Raw genomic sequence first — 19,849 nt, 5'->3', positions numbered from 1 at the left:
TAAGGAAATACACTTGATTTTATCTTATCTTTCTAAAATATCAGCAAAAATTAGTTTTTCATGAGGATTGTAATCCTCAAAAACAACTATTATATCTGAACATAGCAGCATCAGAAGTTAACATAAGTTTTCACCTAGTAATATATATAATATTTTATTCCACTAATCACTAAATCAGCTGCTTCTAACATAGAGCAGAGAATATTTAGAGATGTTGATTTATCCACAGATAATTATGGAACAGCAGATAGCAAAAACTAATTACAGATAATGCTGTTTTTATAAAATAATGTACAAAAATAGTAAGGCTGAATTAATTTCTACATAAATCCCAAGAGAGCAGTAACTACTATAGAAAAGCCAAAAAGAAAATAAGCAGTTTTGCAGGAACAAATTTCTTCACCTTAATTGTCTACCAAAACCAGATTAAGATTAGCATATTTTGTCCTCTGTTTTCATCCAGGAGGGCTCTATTCCTCACTAGGCTCAGACTTTTTTGCTGTGGAATAGTTTTAGTTGTGGTAAGCTGCTCCAGTAGCATGGACCACTTGCTTTAATCACTACACTACACCCCAGACTGGTAAAAAGTAATTTTATTCCATTCTGTAATTCCATTATTCTTTATGTGCTGAGACTTGGTAGTGATACACGTGGCAAGAGAAAGAGTAAGAAAATTTGTTCAAAATTTGAAAGTAATACAATGTCATTAAGATTTTTCTATTTGAGCTCAGTATGTTTATTTAAGAATATCTTTTGTTAGGTTATTTTAGCAGAAGTAAATACACTGTTACAATTGATTTCAGGTTATAATTGTCTTTTCTGATTTGGCCTGTATAAGATGTCATTTACTTGATAAGATGTGGTACTTTACTTCAGTAAATACCAGTTGATATAGCCATTATTTAAATGCTTCAAAAGGCTATACACATTATATTATTTATCAAAAACAAAACTGCCTGTATCAACAGTAAACAGAAGCAGCTTGATTTCATGCTGCAGATTGGAAAACAACTTCAAAATGCTGATTATCCCAGAGCTACCTTTTCTGACACCCTGAAAGCTCTTGTTTCATTATCACCACCTGCCACTGCTATTATAGGTAGCAATTTGTAGGTGATGACGAAAATTGTAACCAGTGAATCTTTCCATTTTCTAATGAAAAAATAACTATCAAACTCATGCAATACTGAAGGGAAAAAAAAAAAAAAAAAAAAAGAGAAGGGTTTCTTTCTAGCATGCACAGGTTCTGCCGAGTACAACAAAAGCAGTATACGTTCAGAAACAGCCTTCAGCATCAAGCTTGCTGGTATTTTGCCCCATTCTGCCTAAAACATGAAAACAAAAGAATGGCTGAGAACAAGTTGTACAAAAGGAACTCAAACCTCTTTGACTACTGCAGTTCAGCCGGTATTGGACCCCAAAGGTATGGGTAAACATACAGGCAACTGGACCAAAAAATCTTTCAGACTAAATTATCTAAAAAGATAAATTCGTAAAGCTCTATCATTCCGTGCTTATTCTTGAAGTATGCAGGTTGCTATGTTCTCGTGTCATTAATGTAGATAATAGTACCATTGAAAACTGGCATAAAACCAGTGACTCAAGCTACGTAATACAGCCAGCTGAATTCCTCTCCAATTTCTAATTGTGGAGAGAATACTTTATAATCTGGCAGAATTTTGATAACAAAAACTTGAATTGACTTGACTACCTTACCTGTTTCTCCTTCAAGGCAATAAAATCTATTTTATAAGATATTGACCCTCCAAAATGTCAATTTGACCGATGACAAATAGATAAATGCTTAAATAATACAGATCTTCCCTGTCAAAACAGTACAACGGGCTGGGTTCACGTTTGCCTCCTCGCCGAGCTGCTGAACTCCTAAAAGTGCCCTTCTTTCACCGTCTTGATAGAAACCTTCATTCTTTCTTAGGACTTGGTAACTGTTACACACTCGCTTCCTTCCTGCAGAGCTGCTCTAGTCTGCAATATGGTGCAGTCAGTGGAAGTAATGAAGTTTATGGCAGGTACAGGCAAATGGCTGGCAGTGCTGCATGCTCCGCCACCATCACATGGGATTCATGCTGACGTCCCTAACTTGTTCCTCGTCTGGTTTAGCAATCCCATGAAAGCGTTGCTCCTCCCGGTGGGGGTTTAAACCCCGCCGCTAAGCCCCACCAGCAGGTGGCTCTGTGGCGCGGTCAACAAAGCTGCGAAGTCTCAGCGAGTGCTGGGGGGACTGGTACAGCGCGTCACGGGTTCGAATCTCACCGCGATGCCGACAGCCACGAGCGTTTTCCTGCGGGATCAGGAAAAGGAATACGTCTTTATATGCTGACGTCCCTAACTTGTTCCTCGTCTGATTTAGCAATCCCATTCAAGCATTGCTCCTCCCGGTCGGGGTTTAAAGCCCGCCGCTAACCCCCACCAGCAGGTGGCTCGGTGGCGCGGTTAGTACGGCTGCGGAGTCTCAGCGGGTGCAGTGGGGACTCGTACAGCGCGTCAGGGGTTCGAAGCCCCCGCAATCCACCGCCACGAGCTTTTGCCTGCGGCATCCCAAAAACCAATATGCCTTGTCCGCGGACGGGGCCCGCCGCCTTGTGCCCCTTGCTGGTTCCCTGCCGCGCTGGGAACGCAAGCCAGCCACGTTCTGCGCACGGAAAACCCCCAGGGTGGCCCCTGGCTTGCCGCTGGCACTCAACCTTCCAATGACTCCCATCAACACACGCTGGAAGGCCAGGGGGCTGTCCCTCGGGTCACACAGCCATCAAAGATGTATACTACACGGTTCATTCACAGGCAATTAATTCACACAAGTTCACATACTGGTGCTGGTGCTGTCTCATTCGAGTGGCCACGTGATGCTGGCGCGCTCCAGCTGAACCCAGGATGCTAACTCAGAAAGCCGTTAAGGGATCACATCCCACCTATACTAAAGATCTGATTTCACTTTACAGATGTAGATCTCACAAAATCCAGGACAAAGTGACTTGGAGCCGTGCAGAAAGTCTTGCTAGCGGGAGGGATGGTGATGTGGAAATACAAGGGGCTGGAAAAGTTTAGACACATTCATAAACATAATTCGGCATTTTAAGGAAATGCTGCCAAAATGTCTACTTTGAAAAGACCTGTTCCTCTCAGAACAGAACTGATACTGACTGTTTAGATGCAATGTTTAAAACTGCATTAACGTGTTTTGCAAGGATGAAAAAGAAATGTCTTGAAATGGTCATTCTCATATTTAGAGTCTCAATCTTTGGAGTTCTGTTCAGGAAACATTGCAAAATGTTTATCTTTTCTTCTGATTCAGGGTGAAGCTAAACTTCTGTATAATCCCGCATAGATCTTGTTTCCAAAACATCTCCGTGCAGCCACAGTCTATCCAGCTGCTTTGGCGGGAGCTCATCCTTTTAAATACTGTCCCCCTAGACAATACTCTTATCTTTAATCACCCTCCAGTACTGCATAGCCATAGCCTAAAGGGAACCCTAGAAACAAGGAGGAGGAAAAGGGCAATTTAAGGGGAAATGTAAGAGTGATGTTAAGAGAGGCAGCGGTTGGGGAGTCCTGAAATTCTCTCTCCTGTTTTACTTGGGTCAGTTAGGTGTAACCACACAGCAGCAAGAGCTAATGTTGTTCTGATTGGGCCTACAAGGAGTGTGTATGATGTTGCCCTTCTTGCATGTAAGTGTTCCCGTGACCAGATGCAGGTTCCTTAGATCAACCTCTTTGCCATAAATTGTCTTATGGTATGACATTCCAGGATCTTAATGCAGAAAAATAACACATTTCTTCTCTCCTTCGCAGTGGTGTGAAATATTAACATAGGATCAATTTATATTTGATCCTGGGGAGAGAATTAAAGGTCATCGTACCTTTGCCTTGCATTCGTTATGCAGCAATCCCTTCTTGCCCTAAAAGATAGGAATTTTCTGAATCATTAACGTGAGCTGGTATTTTGACGGTGTATGTTTTCTCTTTGATTACGTCCTAAAATTTGAATAGATTTTTTTCTTTAAATGATAATTTATTCTTTTTTTTTTTTTTTTTTTTTTATCCAGTTATTGTTCTAGAACTTTAACATTTCTTTTAGCTCTGATTCATGACAAGAAAATGAAATCACAAAACATTGAATGGAGAAAATTTTATTCAAAAGTTTCATTTGGACATAGCCAGACGTTTGGTTCGAATTTTCAGTCAAAACAAAATAGTAGCTTTGTAGGTTAAAAGTATATTGCTGTCATTTTCAAGAAGGATCAGCCTTCATAGACATATTTCAATAGTACATAGTCTAGTGACTCCTCTGATTCACCATGGTACTTGTTCAGACAGAATCTCATGATGTACTGAAATACTAACCTTGAGGGACTCTACCTTTCTGGGAGAATGTAGAAATCTTAATTATAGATACTGTGAGAAAGTCACTGATTTGGAAAGATAAACAATGCTTTGTTTTTTTTTTTTTTTTTTTTTATTTTTTTTTTTTTTTTTTTTTGGGGGGGGGGGGGGGGGGAGGAAAAATTAAAAAAAAAAGAATATTCCATTTTGTTTTACTTATCCAAAACATGCCATTCCGGGAAGAAATGCTTCAACTAGATTTTTCAAACGAAAATTCGGTATTTTTAATGTAACATCTTAATTATAAAGAAACTACATCAATCTGTTAATAATATATTGACAATTTTTACACTGCAGAGTCTCAGACATAGAACATTTGTGTCTAATAAGTGAATAGTGTAAGTATACGAGGGCCGCCATTACAATACAATAATGTTTTGCAACATGGCCTTTGACACCAATATTCAGCATTTAGAATTTTGTTAACATGCATATGCATCTTACAGTGCCATTAAATAGACATTAGAAGCCATATATTTAATGTTGATATACATGCTGTATGCATATGCATGCATTTTTCAAGTCAAGGAAAATTTCTTTTCTCTTGAAAGCTGATCTATCTCATGGTATTTTCAGACTAACTGTACTGTCCAGCTCAAAATCATTTCCTCAACTAGCCTTCTCTCTCTAACTCTCTGTGAACCATTTATTCCTTCTTTTGTGACTTACAAATTTTAAACCTACATTTACGGGAAAAAAATAATAGGAAAAAATACCAACTTTTATGATTTTTATGCTTTCTTTTCCTACACAAAGACCACCAATCAGCTGAGCAAGTCACCTCCTTACTTCAGTTCAATATGCCGTTACTGCTTCCCTTCTCCCAGTAAAAACATGAACACTCACGCACATTCACTTCTTCAAGGCTCCCCATTTAGTTGTCTGTTACTAGGAAGCAAATATTCTGCCTTATACACCAAGGAATGCATAAAGTGGGATTTTACCTCAGAATATAATCCTTAGTCAGAATTGACAGCAGATTTTCACTCTTTTTCATTGCTTTGCTTTCTGATCACACGTTGCATCATACCTGTTCACTCATCTCTTTCTTTTCCTTTCTAGTTAGACAAAGCTAGAATAACCTCTATTGTTATCGTGGTCACAAGAATAAAACGTATCTATGTACGTTTACTAAATTTATGTGCTGGAACCACGCAGATCTTCCCTGTCAAAACAGTACAACGGGCTGGGTTCACGTTTGCCTCCTCGCCGAGCTGCTGAACTCCTAAAAGTGCCCTTCTTTCACCGTCTTGATAGAAACCTTCATTCTTTCTTAGGACTTGGTAACTGTTACACACTCGCTTCCTTCCTGCAGAGCTGCTCTAGTCTGCAATATGGTGCAGTCAGTGGAAGTAATGAAGTTTATGGCAGGTACAGGCAAATGGCTGGCAGTGCTGCATGCTCCGCCACCATCACATGGGATTCATGCTGACGTCCCTAACTTGTTCCTCGTCTGGTTTAGCAATCCCATGAAAGCGTTGCTCCTCCCGGTGGGGGTTTAAACCCCGCCGCTAAGCCCCACCAGCAGGTGGCTCTGTGGCGCGGTCAACAAAGCTGCGAAGTCTCAGCGAGTGCTGGGGGGACTGGTACAGCGCGTCACGGGTTCGAATCTCACCGCGATGCCGACAGCCACGAGCGTTTTCCTGCGGGATCAGGAAAAGGAATACGTCTTTATATGCTGACGTCCCTAACTTGTTCCTCGTCTGATTTAGCAATCCCATTCAAGCATTGCTCCTCCCGGTCGGGGTTTAAAGCCCGCCGCTAACCCCCACCAGCAGGTGGCTCGGTGGCGCGGTTAGTACGGCTGCGGAGTCTCAGCGGGTGCAGTGGGGACTCGTACAGCGCGTCAGGGGTTCGAAGCCCCCCGCACTCCACCGCCACGAGCTTTTGCCTGCGGCATCCCAAAAACCAATATGCCTTGTCCGCGGACGGGGCCCGCCGCCTTGTGCCCCTTGCTGGTTCCCTGCCGCGCTGGGAACGCAAGCCAGCCACGTTCTGCGCACGGAAAACCCCCAGGGTGGCCCCTGGCTTGCCGCTGGCACTCAACCTTCCAATGACTCCCATCAACACACGCTGGAAGGCCAGGGGGCTGTCCCTCGGGTCACACAGCCATCAAAGATGTATACTACACGGTTCATTCACAGGCAATTAATTCACACAAGTTCACATACTGGTGCTGGTGCTGTCTCATTCGAGTGGCCACGTGATGCTGGCGCGCTCCAGCTGAACCCAGGATGCTAACTCAGAAAGCCGTTAAGGGATCACATCCCACCTATACTAAAGATCTGATTTCACTTTACAGATGTAGATCTCACAAAATCCAGGACAAAGTGACTTGGAGCCGTGCAGAAAGTCTTGCTAGCGGGAGGGATGGTGATGTGGAAATACAAGGGGCTGGAAAAGTTTAGACACATTCATAAACATAATTCGGCATTTTAAGGAAATGCTGCCAAAATGTCTACTTTGAAAAGACCTGTTCCTCTCAGAACAGAACTGATACTGACTGTTTAGATGCAATGTTTAAAACTGCATTAACGTGTTTTGCAAGGATGAAAAAGAAATGTCTTGAAATGGTCATTCTCATATTTAGAGTCTCAATCTTTGGAGTTCTGTTCAGGAAACATTGCAAAATGTTTATCTTTTCTTCTGATTCAGGGTGAAGCTAAACTTCTGTATAATCCCGCATAGATCTTGTTTCCAAAACATCTCCGTGCAGCCACAGTCTATCCAGCTGCTTTGGCGGGAGCTCATCCTTTTAAATACTGTCCCCCTAGACAATACTCTTATCTTTAATCACCCTCCAGTACTGCATAGCCATAGCCTAAAGGGAACCCTAGAAACAAGGAGGAGGAAAAGGGCAATTTAAGGGGAAATGTAAGAGTGATGTTAAGAGAGGCAGCGGTTGGGGAGTCCTGAAATTCTCTCTCCTGTTTTACTTGGGTCAGTTAGGTGTAACCACACAGCAGCAAGAGCTAATGTTGTTCTGATTGGGCCTACAAGGAGTGTGTATGATGTTGCCCTTCTTGCATGTAAGTGTTCCCGTGACCAGATGCAGGTTCCTTAGATCAACCTCTTTGCCATAAATTGTCTTATGGTATGACATTCCAGGATCTTAATGCAGAAAAATAACACATTTCTCTCCTTCGCAGTGGTGTGAAATATTAACATAGGATCAATTTATATTTGATCCTGGGGAGAGAATTAAAGGTCATCGTACCTTTGCCTTGCATTCGTTATGCAGCAATCCCTTCTTGCCCTAAAAGATAGGAATTTTCTGAATCATTAACGTGAGCTGGTATTTTGACGGTGTATGTTTTCTCTTTGATTACGTCCTAAAATTTGAATAGATTTTTTTCTTTAAATGATAATTTATTCTTTTTTTTTTTTTTTTTTTATCCAGTTATTGTTCTAGAACTTTAACATTTCTTTTAGCTCTGATTCATGACAAGAAAATGAAATCACAAAACATTGAATGGAGAAAATTTTATTCAAAAGTTTCATTTGGACATAGCCAGACGTTTGGTTCGAATTTTCAGTCAAAACAAAATAGTAGCTTTGTAGGTTAAAAGTATATTGCTGTCATTTTCAAGAAGGATCAGCCTTCATAGACATATTTCAATAGTACATAGTCTAGTGACTCCTCTGATTCACCATGGTACTTGTTCAGACAGAATCTCATGATGTACTGAAATACTAACCTTGAGGGACTCTACCTTTCTGGGAGAATGTAGAAATCTTAATTATAGATACTGTGAGAAAGTCACTGATTTGGAAAGATAAACAATGCTTTGTTTTTTTTTTTTTTTTTTTTTTTACTGGGGGGGGGGGGGGAAGGGAGGAAAAATTAAAAAAAAAAGAATATTCCATTTTGTTTTACTTATCCAAAACATGCCATTCCGGGAAGAAATGCTTCAACTAGATTTTTCAAACGAAAATTCGGTATTTTTAATGTAACATCTTAATTATAAAGAAACTACATCAATCTGTTAATAATATATTGACAATTTTTACACTGCAGAGTCTCAGACATAGAACATTTGTGTCTAATAAGTGAATAGTGTAAGTATACGAGGGCCGCCATTACAATACAATAATGTTTTGCAACATGGCCTTTGACACCAATATTCAGCATTTAGAATTTTGTTAACATGCATATGCATCTTACAGTGCCATTAAATAGACATTAGAAGCCATATATTTAATGTTGATATACATGCTGTATGCATATGCATGCATTTTTCAAGTCAAGGAAAATTTCTTTTCTCTTGAAAGCTGATCTATCTCATGGTATTTTCAGACTAACTGTACTGTCCAGCTCAAAATCATTTCCTCAACTAGCCTTCTCTCTCTAACTCTCTGTGAACCATTTATTCCTTCTTTTGTGACTTACAAATTTTAAACCTACATTTACGGGAAAAAAATAATAGGAAAAAATACCAACTTTTATGATTTTTATGCTTTCTTTTCCTACACAAAGACCACCAATCAGCTGAGCAAGTCACCTCCTTACTTCAGTTCAATATGCCGTTACTGCTTCCCTTCTCCCAGTAAAAACATGAACACTCACGCACATTCACTTCAAGGCTCCCCATTTAGTTGTCTGTTACTAGGAAGCAAATATTCTGCCTTATACACCAAGGAATGCATAAAGTGGGATTTTACCTCAGAATATAATCCTTAGTCAGAATTGACAGCAGATTTTCACTCTTTTTCATTGCTTTGCTTTCTGATCACACGTTGCATCATACCTGTTCACTCATCTCTTTCTTTTCCTTTCTAGTTAGACAAAGCTAGAATAACCTCTATTGTTATCGTGGTCACAAGAATAAAACGTATCTATGTACGTTTACTAAATTTATGTGCTGGAACACGCAGATCTTCCCTGTCAAAACAGTACAACGGGCTGGGTTCACGTTTGCCTCCTCGCCGAGCTGCTGAACTCCTAAAAGTGCCCTTCTTTCACCGTCTTGATAGAAACCTTCATTCTTTCTTAGGACTTGGTAACTGTTACACACTCGCTTCCTTCCTGCAGAGCTGCTCTAGTCTGCAATATGGTGCAGTCAGTGGAAGTAATGAAGTTTATGGCAGGTACAGGCAAATGGCTGGCAGTGCTGCATGCTCCGCCACCATCACATGGGATTCATGCTGACGTCCCTAACTTGTTCCTCGTCTGGTTTAGCAATCCCATGAAAGCGTTGCTCCTCCCGGTGGGGGTTTAAACCCCGCCGCTAAGCCCCACCAGCAGGTGGCTCTGTGGCGCGGTCAACAAAGCTGCGAAGTCTCAGCGAGTGCTGGGGGGACTGGTACAGCGCGTCACGGGTTCGAATCTCACCGCGATGCCGACAGCCACGAGCGTTTTCCTGCGGGATCAGGAAAAGGAATACGTCTTTATATGCTGACGTCCCTAACTTGTTCCTCGTCTGATTTAGCAATCCCATTCAAGCATTGCTCCTCCCGGTCGGGGTTTAAAGCCCGCCGCTAACCCCCACCAGCAGGTGGCTCGGTGGCGCGGTTAGTACGGCTGCGGAGTCTCAGCGGGTGCAGTGGGGACTCGTACAGCGCGTCAGGGGTTCGAAGCCCCCCGCAATCCACCGCCACGAGCTTTTGCCTGCGGCATCCCAAAAACCAATATGCCTTGTCCGCGGACGGGGCCCGCCGCCTTGTGCCCCTTGCTGGTTCCCTGCCGCGCTGGGAACGCAAGCCAGCCACGTTCTGCGCACGGAAAACCCCCAGGGTGGCCCCTGGCTTGCCGCTGGCACTCAACCTTCCAATGACTCCCATCAACACACGCTGGAAGGCCAGGGGGCTGTCCCTCGGGTCACACAGCCATCAAAGATGTATACTACACGGTTCATTCACAGGCAATTAATTCACACAAGTTCACATACTGGTGCTGGTGCTGTCTCATTCGAGTGGCCACGTGATGCTGGCGCGCTCCAGCTGAACCCAGGATGCTAACTCAGAAAGCCGTTAAGGGATCACATCCCACCTATACTAAAGATCTGATTTCACTTTACAGATGTAGATCTCACAAAATCCAGGACAAAGTGACTTGGAGCCGTGCAGAAAGTCTTGCTAGCGGGAGGGATGGTGATGTGGAAATACAAGGGGCTGGAAAAGTTTAGACACATTCATAAACATAATTCGGCATTTTAAGGAAATGCTGCCAAAATGTCTACTTTGAAAAGACCTGTTCCTCTCAGAACAGAACTGATACTGACTGTTTAGATGCAATGTTTAAAACTGCATTAACGTGTTTTGCAAGGATGAAAAAGAAATGTCTTGAAATGGTCATTCTCATATTTAGAGTCTCAATCTTTGGAGTTCTGTTCAGGAAACATTGCAAAATGTTTATCTTTTCTTCTGATTCAGGGTGAAGCTAAACTTCTGTATAATCCCGCATAGATCTTGTTTCCAAAACATCTCCGTGCAGCCACAGTCTATCCAGCTGCTTTGGCGGGAGCTCATCCTTTTAAATACTGTCCCCCTAGACAATACTCTTATCTTTAATCACCCTCCAGTACTGCATAGCCATAGCCTAAAGGGAACCCTAGAAACAAGGAGGAGGAAAAGGGCAATTTAAGGGGAAATGTAAGAGTGATGTTAAGAGAGGCAGCGGTTGGGGAGTCCTGAAATTCTCTCTCCTGTTTTACTTGGGTCAGTTAGGTGTAACCACACAGCAGCAAGAGCTAATGTTGTTCTGATTGGGCCTACAAGGAGTGTGTATGATGTTGCCCTTCTTGCATGTAAGTGTTCCCGTGACCAGATGCAGGTTCCTTAGATCAACCTCTTTGCCATAAATTGTCTTATGGTATGACATTCCAGGATCTTAATGCAGAAAAATAACACATTTCTCTCCTTCGCAGTGGTGTGAAATATTAACATAGGATCAATTTATATTTGATCCTGGGGAGAGAATTAAAGGTCATCGTACCTTTGCCTTGCATTCGTTATGCAGCAATCCCTTCTTGCCCTAAAAGATAGGAATTTTCTGAATCATTAACGTGAGCTGGTATTTTGACGGTGTATGTTTTCTCTTTGATTACGTCCTAAAATTTGAATAGATTTTTTTCTTTAAATGATAATTTATTCTTTTTTTTTTTTTTTTTTTTTTTTATCCAGTTATTGTTCTAGAACTTTAACATTTCTTTTAGCTCTGATTCATGACAAGAAAATGAAATCACAAAACATTGAATGGAGAAAATTTTATTCAAAAGTTTCATTTGGACATAGCCAGACGTTTGGTTCGAATTTTCAGTCAAAACAAAATAGTAGCTTTGTAGGTTAAAAGTATATTGCTGTCATTTTCAAGAAGGATCAGCCTTCATAGACATATTTCAATAGTACATAGTCTAGTGACTCCTCTGATTCACCATGGTACTTGTTCAGACAGAATCTCATGATGTACTGAAATACTAACCTTGAGGGACTCTACCTTTCTGGGAGAATGTAGAAATCTTAATTATAGATACTGTGAGAAAGTCACTGATTTGGAAAGATAAACAATGCTTTGTTTTTTTTTTTTTTTTTTTTTTACTGGGGGGGGCGGGGGAAGGGAGGAAAAATTAAAAAAAAAAGAATATTCCATTTTGTTTTACTTATCCAAAACATGCCATTCCGGGAAGAAATGCTTCAACTAGATTTTTCAAACGAAAATTCGGTATTTTTAATGTAACATCTTAATTATAAAGAAACTACATCAATCTGTTAATAATATATTGACAATTTTTACACTGCAGAGTCTCAGACATAGAACATTTGTGTCTAATAAGTGAATAGTGTAAGTATACGAGGGCCGCCATTACAATACAATAATGTTTTGCAACATGGCCTTTGACACCAATATTCAGCATTTAGAATTTTGTTAACATGCATATGCATCTTACAGTGCCATTAAATAGACATTAGAAGCCATATATTTAATGTTGATATACATGCTGTATGCATATGCATGCATTTTTCAAGTCAAGGAAAATTTCTTTTCTCTTGAAAGCTGATCTATCTCATGGTATTTTCAGACTAACTGTACTGTCCAGCTCAAAATCATTTCCTCAACTAGCCTTCTCTCTCTAACTCTCTGTGAACCATTTATTCCTTCTTTTGTGACTTACAAATTTTAAACCTACATTTACGGGAAAAAAATAATAGGAAAAAATACCAACTTTTATGATTTTTATGCTTTCTTTTCCTACACAAAGACCACCAATCAGCTGAGCAAGTCACCTCCTTACTTCAGTTCAATATGCCGTTACTGCTTCCCTTCTCCCAGTAAAAACATGAACACTCACGCACATTCACTTCAAGGCTCCCCATTTAGTTGTCTGTTACTAGGAAGCAAATATTCTGCCTTATACACCAAGGAATGCATAAGTGGGATTTTACCTCAGAATATAATCCTTAGTCAGAATTGACAGCAGATTTTCACTCTTTTTCATTGCTTTGCTTTCTGATCACACGTTGCATCATACCTGTTCACTCATCTCTTTCTTTTCCTTTCTAGTTAGACAAAGCTAGAATAACCTCTATTGTTATCGTGGTCACAAGAATAAAACGTATCTATGTACGTTTACTAAATTTATGTGCTGGAACCACGCAGATCTTCCCTGTCAAAACAGTACAACGGGCTGGGTTCACGTTTGCCTCCTCGCCGAGCTGCTGAACTCCTAAAAGTGCCCTTCTTTCACCGTCTTGATAGAAACCTTCATTCTTTCTTAGGACTTGGTAACTGTTACACACTCGCTTCCTTCCTGCAGAGCTGCTCTAGTCTGCAATATGGTGCAGTCAGTGGAAGTAATGAAGTTTATGGCAGGTACAGGCAAATGGCTGGCAGTGCTGCATGCTCCGCCACCATCACATGGGATTCATGCTGACGTCCCTAACTTGTTCCTCGTCTGGTTTAGCAATCCCATGAAAGCGTTGCTCCTCCCGGTGGGGGTTTAAACCCCGCCGCTAAGCCCCACCAGCAGGTGGCTCTGTGGCGCGGTCAACAAAGCTGCGAAGTCTCAGCGAGTGCTGGGGGGACTGGTACAGCGCGTCACGGGTTCGAATCTCACCGCGATGCCGACAGCCACGAGCGTTTTCCTGCGGGATCAGGAAAAGGAATACGTCTTTATATGCTGACGTCCCTAACTTGTTCCTCGTCTGATTTAGCAATCCCATTCAAGCATTGCTCCTCCCGGTCGGGGTTTAAAGCCCGCCGCTAACCCCCACCAGCAGGTGGCTCGGTGGCGCGGTTAGTACGGCTGCGGAGTCTCAGCGGGTGCAGTGGGGACTCGTACAGCGCGTCAGGGGTTCGAAGCCCCCGCAATCCACCGCCACGAGCTTTTGCCTGCGGCATCCCAAAAACCAATATGCCTTGTCCGCGGACTGGGCCCGCCGCCTTGTGCCCCTTGCTGGTTCCCTGCCGCGCTGGGAACGCAAGCCAGCCACGTTCTGCGCACGGAAAACCCCCAGGGTGGCCCCTGGCTTGCCGCTGGCACTCAACCTTCCAATGACTCCCATCAACACACGCTGGAAGGCCAGGGGGCTGTCCCTCGGGTCACACAGCCATCAAAGATGTATACTACACGGTTCATTCACAGGCAATTAATTCACACAAGTTCACATACTGGTGCTGGTGCTGTCTCATTCGAGTGGCCACGTGATGCTGGCGCGCTCCAGCTGAACCCAGGATGCTAACTCAGAAAGCCGTTAAGGGATCACATCCCACCTATACTAAAGATCTGATTTCACTTTACAGATGTAGATCTCACAAAATCCAGGACAAAGTGACTTGGAGCCGTGCAGAAAGTCTTGCTAGCGGGAGGGATGGTGATGTGGAAATACAAGGGGCTGGAAAAGTTTAGACACATTCATAAACATAATTCGGCATTTTAAGGAAATGCTGCCAAAATGTCTACTTTGAAAAGACCTGTTCCTCTCAGAACAGAACTGATACTGACTATTTAGATGCAATGTTTAAAACTGCATTAACGTGTTTTGCAAGGATGAAAAAGAAATGTCTTGAAATGGTCATTCTCATATTTAGAGTCTCAATCTTTGGAGTTCTGTTCAGGAAACATTGCAAAATGTTTATCTTTTCTTCTGATTCAGGGTGAAACTAAACTTTTGTATTCGGCTCAGTCCTTCCCCATATGGGCTACTTCAAATCTATATAAACACCAGACTGCATCTATAAATTTTATTGGGAAAAAAAAACAAACGACGAGAAAAAAGAGCTATGCAAAGAAGCAGAGAGTATTTGGTTAAAATCAAAACTTTCCAAATCTCATCCTTTTTATTTTTATATGCTTTGAAAGTAATGCTTAGGGTTCCCCAACATTAATTTGGCAGGATTAATTAACTAAAATCGGTTTAAAAAGCCTGTATCTCTAGGAGCTTGCATTATCCTTTAAGTGTTCCTTTCATCTCTTAAATAATCAATGGTTCACAGAATCATAGAATACCAGGTTGGAAGGGACCTCAAGGATCATCTGGTACAACTTCTCTAGGCAAGTATGACCTAAACCAGATGTCCCAGAACCCTGTCCAGTTGAATTTTGCAAGTATCCAAATTGGGGAATCCGCCACTTCCCTAAGAAGATATTCCAGTGAGAGAGAATTATGTCACATCTTTATTACCTGACAGATTTTTTTCTTTGAGGCTCTTTCTACATTCCTATTGCTGTGTGCCTCATGGAACTGTATTCGTAAGAACTATCAGACCTTCAGATTTCTGTAACAGCTAATTAACAACCTTTTTGACTTTCCTACTTAATACTATGTGGAATTTAAGAAACAATTTAGGTAGGTAATTAGGAATGTTATTTAAAAATAATGAGCTGAAGCATCTACAAGGTTTTACTTAGATAAAAGTGTGATTGCTAAAATTTTCACTGACTAATACATATTTGGGAGGAGCACACACCATTTAAAAAGAGAAGTGCCTTCCCTGACTCCACAGAACCTCATTAGAAATGAGAAAGAAATTCAGATCTCCAAAGAAAAGTATATGAAATGGAAAAAGGGGGGGGGGGGTAATTTCTTAGAAATTCTCTTTTAATGGATAAAAGTATGGAACATCCACTGCTAGTTGCCAGGGACTGGGCTTTGCAGCACACTTGAGTGTGACTGTCTCACCGCAATGTGTATTACAAGACTGGGGACTGAGGAGTCACTGTCATGCACAATTCAATGCTATAGACCTTTATATTTAATTTGTACAGCCTTTCAAATGTTCTTATTTACAAACCCAAATGTATTCTTTCAGAATCTGGTGTTTCAGTCTGCTTCTCATTCACTCATGCCCATAAGAAACCGTTTTCTACTTACATAATAAGGTTGCCCTAAGGTCCTTAACGTAAGGGTATTTGAAGCAAAAAGTTTATGAAAATGAATGGTTTGCATAAAGTAGTGGTAAACGTCTAAAGTACCTAGAGGGTAGGTAAAATACAGTATAATTGTATACAACACAAAGGTGTAAATCAGTCTCATATTTTTATTGCCTTTTAACAAAAGCCATAGGTTATTGCAGCTACAGGATTGCTTGGGCTTGAGATGACCTCTAGAGGTCACCCGATACTTTCTCTTCTAAAGCACAGGGTTTCATTATTTCTAATTCACCCCAAGAAATTAGAGTTCTTAAAAGTTTTTTTCACTTTAAACCAGTGGTGGCAAACTCCGTTTTGTACATGAGCTCGTATTTGGTCAGATATTACACAGTCTTTCCTAAAGCGTAACCTAAATTTTCCCTACTACATGTTAAATGAATTCCTCGGTCTTCTTTGATTAATCAAAAAAATGGCCTACTTTATGACATGCCTTTAATTATTTGTAGATAGTTCTTGTTGTGTCATTTTCCTCTGGATGGCACTTGCTTAACTCTAAAATGACAGCATGCAGGTACAGACATGTCTCACTCACTGCTGACATAGCCGTGACACCCTACTCAGCTCCAAGTGTGCAGACCTTAAAGACCTGCTGGCTGGAAAGGCATCCAGGTAAGGTGAGAGCGGCTGACTGGGAAATGTACCTTGTGCTGGAACCACGCAGATCTTCCCTGTCAAAACAGTACAACGGGCTGGGTTCACGTTTGCCTCCTCGCCGAGCTGCTGAACTCCTAAAAGTGCCCTTCTTTCACCGTCTTGATAGAAACCTTCATTCTTTCTTAGGACTTGGTAATTTTTACACACTCGCTTCCTTCCTGCAGAGCTGCTCTAGTCTGCAATATGGTGCAGTCAGTGGAAGTAATGAAGTTTATGGCAGGTACAGGCAAATGGCTGGCAGTGCTGCATGCTCCGCCACCATCACATGGGATTCATGCTGACGTCCCTAACTTGTTCCTCGTCTGGTTTAGCAATCCCATTGAAGCGTTGCTCCTCCCGGTCGAGGTTTAAAGCCCGCCGCTAACCCCCACCAGCAGGTGGCTCGGTGGCGCGGTTAGTACGGCTGCGGAGTCTCAGCGGGTGCAGTGGGGACTCGTACAGCGCGTCAGGGGTTCGAAGCCCCCGCAATCCACCGCCACGAGCTTTTGCCTGCGGCATCCCAAAAACCAATATGCCTTGTCCGCGGACGGGGCCCGCCGCCTTGTGCCCCTTGCTGGTTCCCTGCCGCGCTGGGAACGCAAGCCAGCCACGTTCTGCGCACGGAAAACCCCCAGGGTGGCCCCTGGCTTGCCGCTGGCACTCAACCTTCCAATGACTCCCATCAACACACGCTGGAAGGCCAGGGGGCTGTCCCTCGGGTCACACAGCCATCAAAGATGTATACTACACGGTTCATTCACAGGCAATTAATTCACACAAGTTCACATACTGGTGCTGGTGCTGTCTCATTCGAGTGGCCACGTGATGCTGGCGCGCTCCAGCTGAACCCAGGATGCTAACTCAGAAAGCCGTTAAGGGATCACATCCCACCTATACTAAAGATCTGATTTCACTTTACAGATGTAGATCTCACAAAATCCAGGACAAAGTGACTTGGAGCCGTGCAGAAAGTCTTGCTAGCGGGAGGGATGGTGATGTGGAAATACAAGGGGTTGGAAAAGTTTGGACAGATTCATAAACATAATTCGGCATTTTAAGGAAATGCTGCCAAAATGTCTACTTTGAAAAGACCTGTTCCTCTCAGAACAGAACTGATACTGACTATTTAGATGTAATGTTTAAAACTGCATTAACGTGTTTTGCAAGGATGAAAAAGAAATGTCTTGAAATGGTCATTCTCATATTTAGAGTCTCAATCTTTGGAGTTCTGTTCAGGAAACATTGCAAAATGTTTATCTTTTCTTCTGATTCAGGGTGAAACTAAACTTTTGTATTCGGCTCAGTCCTTCCCCCATAGCCTATGGGCTACTCAATACCCTGAAATCTATATAAACTCCAGACTGCATCTATAAATTGTTATTGGCATGTATTGAAATGGTCATTCTCAAAAAAAAAATTGCAAAATGTTTATGTTTTCTTCTGAAGGGTGAAACTAAACTTTTGTATTCGGCTCAGTCCTTCCCCATATGGGCTACTTCAAATCTATATAAACACCAGAGAGAAAAGAGAGAAAAGAGCTATGCAAAGAAGCAGAGAGTATTCAGTTAAAATCAAAACTTTCCAAATCTCATCCTTTTTATTTTTATATGTTTTGAAAGTAATGCTTAGGGTTTCCCAACATTAATTTGGCAGGATTAATTAACTAAAATTGGTTTAAAAAGCCTGTATCTCTAGGAGCTTGCATTATCCTTTAAGTGTTCCTTTCACCTCTTAAATAATCAACGGTTCACAGAATCATAGAATACCAGGTTGGAAGGGACCTCAAGGATCATCTGGTACAACTTCTCTAGGCAAGTATGACCTAAACCAGATGTCCCAGAACCCTGTCCAGTTGAATTTTACAAGTATCCAAAACTGGGGAATCCACCAGTCCTCTAAGGAGATATTGCAATGGCTGATCATTCTCATTGTGAAAAGTTTTCTTCTTCTGTCCAACTGGAATCTTCCCAGGAGGAACTAGTGCCCGTTACCCCTTGTGTTGTTCATTTGACTCCTTTTAAAAAGGGAGTCTCCATCATCTTTGTAGCCAGCCTTTAAATAGTGGATCATGGTGATGAGGTCTCTCCCGAGCTTTCTTTTCTCAAGGTTGAGCAAACCCAGTTCTCTCAACCTTTCCTTGTATGGCAGGATACCCAGTCCCTGGATCAGTTTTGTGGCCCTTCTCTGGACCCTCTCCAGCCTTTCCACTTCTTTTTTGTATAGTGGGGACCGAAACTGAACACAGTATTCCAGGTGTGGCCTGATAATCTCTGAGTGGGATAGTGACATTTTTATCTGTACTGGTGATGCCCTTGTTGATGTAACCCAGCATTCTGTTGGCTTTACTTGGCACAGCAGCACACTGTTCACCTACATGGAGCTTGTCCATTTCAACCCCCTGCTCCTTTTCCAGAGAGCTGCTCCCCAGCCATGTAGATCCCAGTCTGTGCTGCACTCTAGGTCTGTTTTTACCAGGTGCAAGACCTTACACTTGCCCTTGTTGAACTTCGTGAGGTTCTTGTTAGCCTATTCTTCCAGCCTATCCAGGTTATCCTGGAGGGTGTCTCTCCCTTCCAAAGTGTCCCCTTTCCAACTCATCATCAAACTCCATCAGGGTACATTTGATCCCATCATCTGGCTCATTCATGAAGACGCTGAACAGTCTTTCAATACTTATCTGACCAGCAACAGGTCCCCAGCTGGAAAAGGAGCTGTTCACCACTACCCTCTTGGTGCAGCCAGTCAGCCAGTTCTCCGAGAGCACTAATTTGCTCTTAGTGACTTACAGAATTTACTCTACTGCCTTTACTCACGTGTACTAGTGCATTCAAAGTCTACAATGTTGTGGCTGAGTCAAGTCAATCCAGCTGACCTATTCATTAATTGTGCTGAGCTCAGTGGCCATGTGTGGCCACAGCAAAACTTTTTGTAGAGAACAGGTGTTCCTGACACTGTTTATAATCAAGAGAATCACTTCTGGATAGGATCATTGTTTTCTTGAAAGATTTGCTTTTGAAAAAATGCAGCTAACCACTAGTTTAAGATGTAATTAATGCTCTGAGGGATGTAAATTCAGAGCCTCAAATAGGGCTTATTTTGGTGCTCAAAGCTATCTATGCTTGAAGTTCTGTGTGGGCACATACAGTTGGCCATGCGAAACAGAAGAGCCTGTGAATTACATTTCTACATTTAATCAGTGTGAGGTCTCTCAGAAGTTTTGACTATGGACATATACATGTGTTTGGAAAGTTTGCCTTGCTGGTGCAGCTCCTGTGGCTTCTACATCTTTTGTCCATATTCCTCCTCCTGAGAAGGCTGTGAATTTCAGCACTATGAACTGGCGGTGCAAAACCATGTCCAGAGAGTGGTATTTAAATTGTCTTTCACTTTTTTATTAAGCCTTTTATTTCACGGAAAAGCCAGTTCTCCTTGAGTCTTGGTAGCTT

The 19,849-nt window shown here is 42.1% G+C and overlaps 1 protein-coding gene across 11 annotated transcripts in view; it reads left to right on the top strand.

Annotated features, from left to right (window-relative positions):
- Positions 1–19,849, top strand: part of ANKS1B (ankyrin repeat and sterile alpha motif domain containing 1B) — a 441,168-nt gene that overhangs the window by 330,408 nt on the left and 90,911 nt on the right. The window lies entirely within an intron of this gene.

The sequence above is a fragment of the Pezoporus wallicus genome, unplaced genomic scaffold (genome assembly GCF_028554395.1).
Source record: "Pezoporus wallicus isolate ANWC-B61680 ecotype Strahan unplaced genomic scaffold, APGP_CSIRO_Pwel_v1 scaffold_3294, whole genome shotgun sequence".
Lineage (NCBI taxonomy): Eukaryota > Metazoa > Chordata > Aves > Psittaciformes > Psittacidae > Pezoporus > Pezoporus wallicus.
This window is presented reverse-complemented; position numbering and strand designations above follow the sequence as displayed.